The sequence below is a fragment of the Primulina tabacum genome, chromosome 1 (genome assembly GCF_025594145.1).
Source record: "Primulina tabacum isolate GXHZ01 chromosome 1, ASM2559414v2, whole genome shotgun sequence".
Lineage (NCBI taxonomy): Eukaryota > Viridiplantae > Streptophyta > Magnoliopsida > Lamiales > Gesneriaceae > Primulina > Primulina tabacum.
Window position 1 is genome coordinate 46474684 of NC_134550.1, and position 12157 is coordinate 46486840.

General features: G+C 35.4%; 1 long non-coding RNA gene and 1 pseudogene across 1 annotated transcript; one reads left to right on the top strand and one right to left on the bottom strand.

The window, feature by feature from the left end:
- Positions 1-6305: 6305 nt before the first annotated feature.
- LOC142544931 (U-box domain-containing protein 3-like) lies at positions 6306-12100 on the top strand (annotated as a pseudogene).
- LOC142544943 (uncharacterized) lies at positions 9600-10082 on the bottom strand. The gene is made up of 2 exons (XR_012820152.1): positions 9950-10082; positions 9600-9838 (listed from the first exon to the last, which is right to left on the bottom strand). It is a non-coding gene; the product is annotated as an uncharacterized LOC142544943 (long non-coding RNA).
- Positions 12101-12157: the final 57 nt, after the last annotated feature.

The window sequence follows — 12157 nt, forward strand, 5'->3', positions numbered from 1 at the left end:
GAAGCCCCTGATGCTCTTACTCACTTTAAAATTATTTTTTAACAAAATTGCAAAGAATGACTAATCGGGACAACGAGTCAAGCTCTAGCCCGACTATTTTATGGATGGGTGGTGATACCCCCATAAGGATCCGAGTTATCATTAACCCGGTTTGTTACTTGGATAGCCCAGGACAGAACCAATATGCTAATCATTTTTCCAAGGACCCGGGCATTTCTCTTCTCCCCGGGCAATCATCATAGCCTGGGCTCCTATACAAGTACCCGGGTACTCTATTACCCGGGCCACCTCGAAACTTGCACCATACTCGAGTGTGATTGATACAGGCAGTCTAATGTGTCAGAACAACTTGGGCTTGGAGTGTCCTAGAAGTCATCAGAAGCCCAAAGTATGGGCAGCCGACTTGCCATGCTTAGTAGGTGGCACAAGAATCGAGATACCTACCACATTTTCTACTATAAATAGCAGGTATTAATGTCATTTAAACATTCTGAAATCTTTGAACTCCTAAGCATTATACATAGCTTGTGTTCATCTTCAGCCTGCTGACTTTAGCATCGGAGTGGCCACGCCGGATACCCCTCCGGCGCCCATTCACGAGTTCTTTTCATTGTTTACAGGTGCTATCACAGCCATTATCTTCACTCAAAATTCCCAAACATTATAAATTGTTGATTTGATCCGTTGGAGCTCCTAACCCGGCTCACCATCTCAGCGAGATGGGAAGATCTCAGCCATTGATCTAAGAACACGTGGACGATCGTGATGAGCCTTGTAAATTGTACCGGCCATGTGAAAGGACGTGCACGATTATCAATGTGTCAGAATTATCAGATTTTCGGAATGCGAAACGATTTTCGGCGAGAATTTAATGCTAAAGCATGCGCCATTATGACACTACATTAATTTCTCGAGAATACTAAACGACACAGTACCTAAAGCCCGGGTTGTATCAGACCTCGGTCTCCCATTTCCTATATGAGGTATTTGAATCCCCCGATGCTCTTACTCACTTTAAAATTATTTTTTAACAAAATTGCAAAGAATGACTGATCGGGACAACGAGTCAAGCTCTAGCCCGACTATTTTAGGGATGGGTGGCGATACCCCCATAAGGATCCTGGATTATCATTAACCCGATTTGTTACTTGGATAGCCAAGACAGAACCAATATGCTAATCATTTTTCCAAGGACCCGGGCATTTCTCTTCTCCCCGGGCAATCATCATAGCCTTGGCTCCTATACAAGTATCCGGGTACTCTACTACCCGGGACACCTCGAAACTTGCACCATACTCGAGTGTGATTGATACAGACAGTCTAATCTGTCAGAACAACTTGGGCTTGGAGTGTCCTAGAAGTCATCAGAAGCTATAAGTATGGGCAGCTGACTTGCCATGCTTAGTAGGTGGCACAAGAATCGAGGTACCTACCCCATTTTCTACTATAAATAGCAGATATTAATGTCATTTAAACATTCTGAAATCTTTGAACTCCTAAGCATTACACATATTTTCTCTCAAATATTGCTTGTGTTCATCTTCAGCCTGCTGACTTTAGCATCGGAGTGGCCACGTCGGATACCTCTCCGGCGCCAATTCACGAGTTCTTTTCATTGTTTATAGGTGCTATCACAACCATTATCTTCACTCAAAATTCCCAAACATTATAAATTGTTGATTTGATCCGTTGGAGCTCCTAACCCGGCTCACCTATCTCAGCGAGATCATATCAATAAATAAAAAAGTATATAAAAAAATTGAGAATAAGTTTTAAAATTTCACGTAATTTTAAAATCCGTAGGTTTCTTAAAATAATAATAATAATATAACACATGTTATATACATGAAACAAAATTAGTTCAATGATTAGTTTGATTGATTATGGTTAAAGTAGTGTGAAATGCAATAATAATAATAATAATAAAGACACTTGTAAGAAAAAAAAGGGTGTAACTCACCTGGTGTAGGATATAATTGACCTAAAAATAACTATACATATTCTAATTCCAATAATACAATTAATATTTTAATTATTGTAATTAAATTAAGTATAATTATTATTATTACTTAAAAACTACTAAGATGCGTTCATGAAGTGCTCGGTGATGGAAAAATTCTAAATTATAGTATTATAATTCTAATAATATAATTAATATTATAAATATTGTTATTACTTAAAACTTCTATAACTAAGTAACAATAATAAATATAATAAATAAAAATAATATCGTTACCTCTTAATATTCTGAAAAAATGTTGAAGACTTACGCTAATGAATAAATGAAAAATTCTGAAAACCGCTGCTGGAAAGAGACGTGCTCGATGCTCGGTGATCGAAAGAAAATTGCTCCTAAGGGAATCGGCTTCGGTGATCGGTGATTCAAAATGAGGGTGCACACCTCATTTAAATAAGCAGAAGTCACGGATTTTAAAAATCCGTGAAACGTTAATTTTTTTTTTAAAAAAAACGATTGAATCCAGAGTTCTGATTTTCGGATTGTAATATTTTTACAAACCACCAAATTTTGTAATATTTTAATATATATTTTTTAAAATTATAATATTTTTTTAAAAAAGCCGTTTTTTTGGATATCATACTTTTCACCATTCCCAATAATTATATATATATATATATATATATATATTGGGGTTTTTAAATAAATATTATAAATTAAAACAAAAATTTCAAAAATATAACCGATTTTAAAATTTTAAAAGAATATGATAAGGTGGGGTTTGTAACCCCGCTTCATTGAGGAGTCGGGGTCTGAGACCCCGACTGCTAATTGTGTTTTTCGAGACCCCGACTCCTCTTTTTATTTTTTTTTCTGACAACTTCTTACAATTGATTAGTGTTGAATTTTTTTTTTTGTCATTTTGTATGACAAATGTATCTGATAAAGCCAAATTGAACACCCGTGATGGCCAAATTGAACACCCGTGAATCTATACTGAATTCAACTTGCAATATCAGTGATGCTCGAACATGTAATTGCTTGCTTTTATCATTTCTTTCCCTCATGTTCTTCTTCTAAGGTGCATGCAAGTTTTTTCTTCTTTTCTATCTTTTTTTTTTACTTATTTCAATCTATTTTTCCTCTTCAACACCAATTTTTTTTATTCTTTACTTTGTGTTTATGATGAACTAACAAGAAGCTTAATTTTTTTTCTTTTGCAGGTATACTTTTTTTTGAAAAATCAATAATTTGGAGTTCCTCGTCAACAAAGTAAGTGATTTTTTTATTAAACAACAATTGTTAACATTTTTAATTAAATTTATCATGACTTTGTTATGTTTAGTGTTATATCATTCATACTTTGTAAATAATACAATTTAAGATGTTAAAATTTTTTAATGGTGACAAATATTAATGTTAAAACGGATACGAATGCCTTGAAAAATTATAGTAATCAAAATTTAATTGTTGAATATTAACTAGTTTGGAGAATTAGGATATTAAATATAATTTAGATACAATCTGATAAATTTTAAAAACTTTTTTTATTCAATTAGTTTTCAGTAGAATGAAAATTTTGAGCAAATTAAAAATAATTTTGTGATATTAATTAAATTTTAAGTATAAAAATGTTTATAAATATTATAAAATAAAAATCTTGTAGCAAATTTTAACCGACATTTGAATTATAATTTAATTTTTTTGTCATATATTTATCAGTATATGAATATTTATCAGTATATGATTTTTCTAACTAAATATCTATTCATTATTATATATCCTTTCTAAACATAATAAATATAAATTGTATAAATAGTCAAAAAGATATTAGTATTTATAATACAAAATTTTTCTAAGATCAAATAATTATTTATAATCTTTTTTTAAAAAAATTCTATCAAAATCGATTGAGAGAAATGTTTTATAATTACAAAGCTTTTAATGATAAGTTTGCAAAAAATAAATTGGTTATACGAAATAAATACTAATTTGATATACATATATACGTGAAAATTTTCTAATAGTAAACTTTTCATTAATAATATTAAAAATATTGTTTATACATTTAAAAAATTAAATAGTTTACTCATTTTTTTATATCATAAATGATATAATTTCAAATATTTTTATGTAAATATATATAAAGAAATATTATAGCATTTTTCTCATAACATAAATATACTGAACTTTCCTAAAATAAATTTATTAATTTTTGTACACTTAAAAAATATATTAATTGTAAAACTATAACAAAATAATGTTTTATTAGCTTTTTGGACTTAAAAAAATATTGTAATTTTAAAAATATAATTATAATTTTGTATTATTATTTCTATTTTTTTGAAGGAATATTATTATTTCTAATTAATAATAAATTATTCTTGTTATTTTTTACAAGATGGGGGCATATATCAAACCGGTCGACCCTAGTGTCCTTCACTTGCAGGAGACTCATATCTCAATAACAATATCAAGCGATAATATCGATACCATTTTAGAAGTCAGACGATCGGATAACAAAATTTCGAAACTTTATAGTTCTGGGCTTAATTCACAATCGTGTTCTGACCCTCTTGAATGAGATGGGGTTATATGGTGTTCTCCGATTGTGGCTTTCGACCTATTGACAATCATCTAATTACAGCTTTAGTTGAGAGGTGGAGACGTGAGACTCATACATTCCACCTACGTGTTGGTGAGGCCACCGTCACACTCCAGGATGTTGAAATAATATGGGGTTTGAATATTAAGGGTCAACCTGTAACGAGAACCGACATGAGTCACACGGCTGAAGAATGGCGTCAAAAATGTGTCGAGTTACTAGGTTTTGCACCCACTGCATCTTTAGTGACTGGAGGACGCTTATCGATATCTGTTTTAGACACACACTGCAGAGAAAATCAGATTGACAACGACAGTTCAGACTTGGAGGTGGTGCAATATACTCGATGTATTGCCCTGATGGTAATTGGAGGATGCATGTTCCTTGATTCTCGTGGTGGTGTTGTGAGTCTTATGTATTTGCAGCTACTTCTTAATATTCCACGGGTGAGTAGGTATAGTTGGGGAAGCGCTGTATTATCCTTCTTGTATCACGAGTTATGTAAATCATCAATTATAGGGAGGAAAATAATTTGTGGGCTTTTGTTGATCTTACATGTAGCTTTATTATTTTGTCTATAATAATTTTACAATTTTTGTAAGCCAAAAATAATTTGTAGGCCTTTGTTAATGGTGCTTTCTTTAATGCAGGTTTGGGCATGGAGCAGGATGACATCGCTTAGTTCTGATGTACATGGTTTTTGCCATATTGTTCCTGCAGCCCCCGATGTAAATGATAACGACTATGATACAATTCTTCCAATTGCTCCTTATGGTGCAAGGTAAATTTTTGCAAATCAATTTAGCATTTGAGTTACAAAAATATTTGAAATTACTTTTGTTTGTTTGTTTAGGTGGGCTCGTCATTTTAGTCATACTCATACATCTACCCACTCAGTACGTATTATACGTGAGATACTTGATCTTATGGAAGATGGTCAGGTGTTTATCACACACAACATATAAATAATACAATATCAACAATAAGATAATCATGTAGAATTAATAAGCATCTATAAAATTTCACTTACAGAGTATAGAAAACAAAAATACTTCGTCTAACTTTGCAAAATTAAGTTTAAACAAATTAATCATTGCACTCATTTTCTTTAAACAATATTATAAACTACATATAAATAATATAATATCAACAATAAGAAAATCATGTAGAAAATAATAAGCATCTATAAAAGCTTCACTTATAGATCATAGGAGAAAAAAATGCTTCATCTAACTTGTTCGGATTTTTTTACAGAGCACCAAAATTTATTTTAAATAAAGAGATAAATTAGTACATGTAAATAAAATTGAAACAAAATGTTGAAGAAAAAATACCTTTATATATAACCAACATTCAGCTATAAAATACACTACCACATCATCGCCGAATGCATCTTCATCAATGTCAATACGAATGAATTATTATTCATGTAAGTTATACATATATAGTGGGACGAATGAATTATTAGTCATGTAAGTTATACATATATAGTGGGAAGAAAGCATAAAAAAACAAAAGATGATTCAATGAATATATTTCAATCAGACATTTGTCCCGAGATTCGCGGTGGTTACTGTAGCGGTCAAGGAGTCGGGGTCTTAAACCCCGACTCCTCGAAAAACACAATTAGCAGTCGGGGTCTATGAAGCGGGGTTACAAACCCCACCTGGAATTCATCAAGATCAGTTCTTTTCCTTCGTTTAAGTGTCTAGACTCGATGAAATAAATACTGCAGAGGTACATTTTTAATCCAACTTTCACATTCTTTCACTTCTTTTTTCATGGATCAAGAGGAATTTAGGGGACGCAAATTTATCGGGATGTTAGACACCGTATTTAAAATCACTTTTTAGTGACTATGAAGATTTCCCTTTCCTCTGTTGGTTTCTTCTCACAAGTGTCGCTTTTTCCCCCTTAAGCAAATTTCCAGATGCTGCTTGTATTACTAAATTTTATCATTCTTGGCTTGGAACGAGATAATAAGATTTGAAAAAATGTCGGCGGTGTGCAACTGTGAAGTGGGCTTAGATGTTTTTTTTTTGCTTTTTTTTTTTAATAGGCCATTTCCCTTTGTGTTTTAAATTTTTCTTATTTCTTTTCAGTAGAATTTTGCTTAGTGTCCAAAGACACACTCTTTTGTCAATATGTGTGGTGTCATATTTTTGCGCAATGCAGATTGGCTTCGTGGAGTGCTAGTTTGTTTACATGTGACAAGTTCTAATAATTCACCACTAATGAAACGTGCCATGTTGATATTATTGCTTCGAAGTTTTGTGGATAACAATGACTCCTAATGTGATATGATGCTGTAAACATAATCGAGTGACATTTTCCAGTTTTATTACCGAAGAAATAGAGAATGAGCGAAAAGTTCAAGTTGTAGTATTGTCAAACTGGATAAAGAATACAAAGAAATATGTTTATATAGCTAAGGTAAACACAAAAAGAGTAAAATGACTAATCTACACTTGAGAGCTAACAATAATATATTCTAACATCCCCCCTCAAACTCACGATGCTACAGCTAAAAGCATGGAGAGTTTGTCAGACAAAAAACGGAAGCGTGAAGCAGAATGTGCCTTGGTAAACATATCAGCTATTTGCAGAGAAGAAGGAATGAAAGGTAACATGATGGTGCCAAGCTGGAGATGATAACGAGTGACGTGACGATCGATCTCAATGTGCTTTATCCTCTCATGAAAAACTGAATTGCGCGCAATCTGAATTGCACTCTGATTATCATAATATAATGGAGTAGGATGACGAAGAAGGATACCAAAATCCGCAAGCAACCAACGTAACCAAACAATCTCGCAAGTGGTTGAAGACATAGCACGATACTTGGCTTCGGTAGAAGATCTAGAGATAACAACTTGTTTCTTACTTTTCCAAGAGATAAGAGAATCTCCGATAAAAATACAGAAACCAGTGGTTGACTTACGATCCGTGGGATCACCAGCCCAATCAGCATCAGAGTAGCACGCAGCTCTAAGGAGGAAGTAGAAGGAAACAAAAGACTCTGAAACTGAGTGTCCCGAAGATACCTGAGAATGCGAAGAACAGCAGCCCAATGAACTGTAGTTGGTGCAGTGACAAACTGACTTACTACATGAACAACATGCGCAATATCTGGACGAGTCACAGTGAGATAAACCAAGCTGCCAACAATAGTACGGTATAAGGTAGGATCTGGCAAAGAAGGTCCATCCGACAGAGAGTACCGAGCATTGGTCTCAAGAGGAGTATCAACCATCCTGTTATCAGTTAGACGTGCACACTCAAAAAGATCTGCTATGTACTTTGACTGGGATAAAAGATGACCTTTTGGAGAATAGGCAACCTCAATTCCTAGAAAGTAACGTAGCAAACCTAAGTCCTTCATAGCAAAGCAGCGAGCTAACTCAAACTTCAAAGCCTCAATACCATCAATATCATCACCGGTGATTATCATGTCATCAACATATAATAAAGACAGAAGTATACAACATGCACGAGTACACTTGACAAATAATGCGGAATCATGATGAATTGATGACTAGGAATAAACCCAAGCGAAGTAATCACTATAGAAAATTTCTCAAACCAAGCACGAAGAGCTTGTTTGAGACCATAAAGAGTCTTACGAAGTCTACAAACTTCACCAGGTTGGTGAGCAACACCAGGAGGAGAAGCCATAAAAACTTCTTCGTGAAGATCACCATTCAAGAAGGCATTCTTGACATCCATCTGAGAAATTTTCCATCGACGAACAGAAGCAACAACAATTAGAATACGAACTGTCGTCATTTTAGCAACATGGGCAAATGTTTCCTCATAATCCATGCCATGCTTCTGAGAGTAACCTTTAACAATAAGACGAGCTTTGTAGTGTTCAATAGATCCATCAGATTTGGTCTTGATCTTGTAGACCCAACGAGAGCCAATGGTGTGCTTTCCTGGTGGCAACAGAACCAAATCCCATGTATGAGTCTGATGAAGAGCAGTCAGTTCCTCAGCTATAGCCTTCTGCCAAAGTGGATTACCAACCGCTTCGCTATAGGATAAAGGCTCAGAGAGATGATGAACATAGGCAACAAATGAAGCGAAAGAGCTAGAATAACACAAGTAAGCAAAATCAGGTAGTCGAGTAGACTTACGAACACGAGTGGACTGACGAAGTGGAGGATTATCCGCGATGCCAGGAGATGATTGGGTTGTCGTAGGGGGATTTGGAGGAGCAGGAGTCTCGGGTGTGGTCGTGGGCAAGGTCTCATCGGTGTCGAAGGTGAAAGAGAAGATCTTGTGATCACCTGAAAGTTTTCTTTTTCCAAATATAATCGACTTTTTTTTTTGCTTGTCGTTGGTAAATGCAGAATTTACTGTTTTCTTTCCCACGGTGGTTGTTGATTACTTAGCGTTTCATTTTACCGTGGTTTATTTTCTTTATATTTATGTTTGCTGGAAATTATGATGGTATAATTCTTTGTTATGGTAAATTTGTTTCTTAGTATTTTTTGAACCTGAAAACGAACTTTTTGGTGAAATTCTAGTGTGTGAATTGTTGCTCACATGCATTTTGGTAGACATTTTCGGTGTTCTCTTCCTTTTCCGCCTTGTCAGTTGATTTTATGTAAATGCATGCTCTTGGTGCTTTTTGATTCCCACCTTTTGATTCTATCGGTCTTTTTTCTGTCGTAATGTAAACAGGTCAATGGACTTGACATCATTACGAAGTCTTCTTAACAGTATATCTCGGTTCATTCATTTGGTATCATGTTGTGCCTCTGGGACAATTCCAGTCGAGGAGGAATACAGAAGTATAGCATCTTTCTTGAAGCCAGTACTTGATGATATCGCCGATTGTAAAGATACTTTCGACGAATCTCTAGCTAAAGTGTGTGAAGAATTGGATTCTGCTGTCAATGGGGCTAGAATGTTACTTGAAAAATGGTCTCTGAAAATGAGCAAGATTCTTTGTGTGAGTAACTTGACGTGGCTTTCATAGTTTTCTTTGTTTCGAGCAATCTCAGATTTATCATCGGAAATGAATACTGTAACCTTCTGTAGACAACCACGAATCAGTATCACCATATAAAGTTCAAAGAAGAATATGGAGATGTTTGGAGTATTATAAAAGTTGGGCACATGTGCTCTCTCAAAAAAATTATCTTAACATTTTCCCGTTATTTCTTTCAGGTACTAGAAAGTAAGCCCTTGGTGATTACAATTCAGATTTCCATAGTCAAGCTATCTTGTGTTTTATACAAAATATCTGTGTCATCACCAACCACTTGAGTCTATCTTGCGCTCAGGTACCAACTACATTTAATTCTCTCTTTATGGGAAGCTTGTTGATCGGTTATTTCCCTTTTGTTTTGGCATCTTCAGTTTACTAAAAAATGCCTAACGTTAGATTCAATTTAGTTCTGTATGCAGGAATCTCATAATTTGAATCTCGCAAAAGTTTCAGAATATATAGATGTGATTGTTAAAAGCAAAAAAGGAGGAGATATTTTTGGCACCGAACATCTTTTGGCAATTATCGAGTCCCTCAACTTGAGATCAAAACAAGAATTCTTGAGTGAGTGTATTGCTTTGGAAAAGGAAAAACAGAAAGCGGAAGACAATAGAACAAAAAGGGGTTCGGATCAAATCTCTCGGGCTACTCAGCTTATGACTCATATTCGTGATTACATGGTTCGCAAGAATGTTGAAGACATACACGGTATTCAGATTCCTCCATATTTCCGCTGTCCCTTATCTTTGGGACTCATGTTGGATCCTGTACTCTTGTCCTCTGGCCAAACATACGAGTGTGGTGCCATTAGAAAATGGCTTGATCATGGATTAGAGATTTGCCTTATTACTCATAAGAAACTCTCTCACAAAAATCTTGTTCCCAATTATACAGTTAAAGCTCTTCTTTTGAGTTGGTGTGATGAAAATAAAGTAAAGCTCTCCAGCAACCCTCCATATATCGTCTCAGTTGAACTTCATTCAGAAGAAATTAGTAATCAAGATGGTCTCCAGTGTTCAGTGCAAATGAAAAATTCATCTTTAAGATCAAACAATTCTCGACCTATTGAAGAAAAAAACGGTGTTGACATAGAGGAGTCTGAGAAATTCGATCAATCGTCCCCGGAACATTCATCTATACACAGTCGGAGTGAATCAGCATCAAGCGCTGTTTCAAGCATCGAGTATCTCCTGACAGAATCAACTGAAATTTCAGGAATATCCACAAAGAAAGATGATGCAAGTGAAAAATCAGGGGATATAACATCTGCTTGTCCCACTTCCTCAGTTTCAAATAAAATTTTGAGGGAATCTTCTTTAACTGGGAAGCAGTGTCCCAGCTTGGCAATGAACGGAAATCATAGAGACTCGTTGAGGACACCATCATTATCGTCCGAGGCAGGGTTTAATGATTTGACTTCTACTTCCCACATCGAAAAACTGGTCGAAGACTTGAAGAGCGAATCAACCGAATTGCAAACTGCTGCTGCTGGAGAATTACGGTTTCTTGCGAAGTATAATGTGGAGAATCGTTTCATTATAGGTCAATGCGGGGCAATTTCCCCATTAATCTCATTGTTAAACTCTGATAAGGAGCTAATCCAGGAACAAACGGTCACCGCAATTCTTAATTTATCGATTAATGAAAAGCTCAAGGCCAAGATTGGAGAAGAAGGTGCTCTAGAACCACTTATCCACGTTTTGAGAACTGGAACATCAGAGGCCAAAGAGAATGCCGCAGCTGCTCTTTTTAGCCTCACTTTTAGATGACTATAGGATGAAGATTGGTCGATCAAGTGCAATCAAGGCATTGGTTGATCTATTAGGAACAGGTTTTGTCAGAGGAAAGAAAGATGCTGCGACTGCCATTTTCAACTTATCTATATTTCATGAAAACAAGGCTCGCATCGTTCAGGCAGGAGCTGTAAAGCATTTGGTTCCATTGATGGATACAGAAATGGCCGATAAAGCTGTAGCTCTTCTCGCCAATTTGTCCACTATCGAAGATGGGTTTTCAGTTATTGCTCGAGAAGGGGGGATTACCATCACTTGTGGAGGTTCTTGATACAGGAACTCAAAGAGGAAAGGAGAACGCCGCTTTCGTGCTGATGCAGCTGTGCATTAACAGTAGCAAACACTGTCGGAATGTTTTGCAAGAAGGAGCTGTTCCACCCCTCGTTGCACTGACACAATCTGGAACTCCAAGAGCTAAAGAAAAGGTATGTATGCAGCAGAGCTCCAGTTATCTCATATTACTGCTAGATACTCAAATCGACATACATAGCTTATGAGCTCGAAAATGTAAGTTCTTCTTCATTTTATTGTTTCAAACAGGCTCAACAGCTTCTTAGTCACTTCCGGAATCAACGGGGGAGTGCCGTGGCAAGAGGGAGATCGTGAAATAAGAAGATTCACTCCATTTTTTCTTTTGCTGTCTTTTGTGACTATTATTGGCACATTTGTCTGCGGAGATGTTCTTGCCTTGTGGTTGGTTTGTTCATTACATAGATTGCACATATGTTCAAAATTCAAATCCATCGTGCTTTGTAAATTTTCCTATGGGTACACCGTTCAACAATATATGGTTAGTGATATCAGGG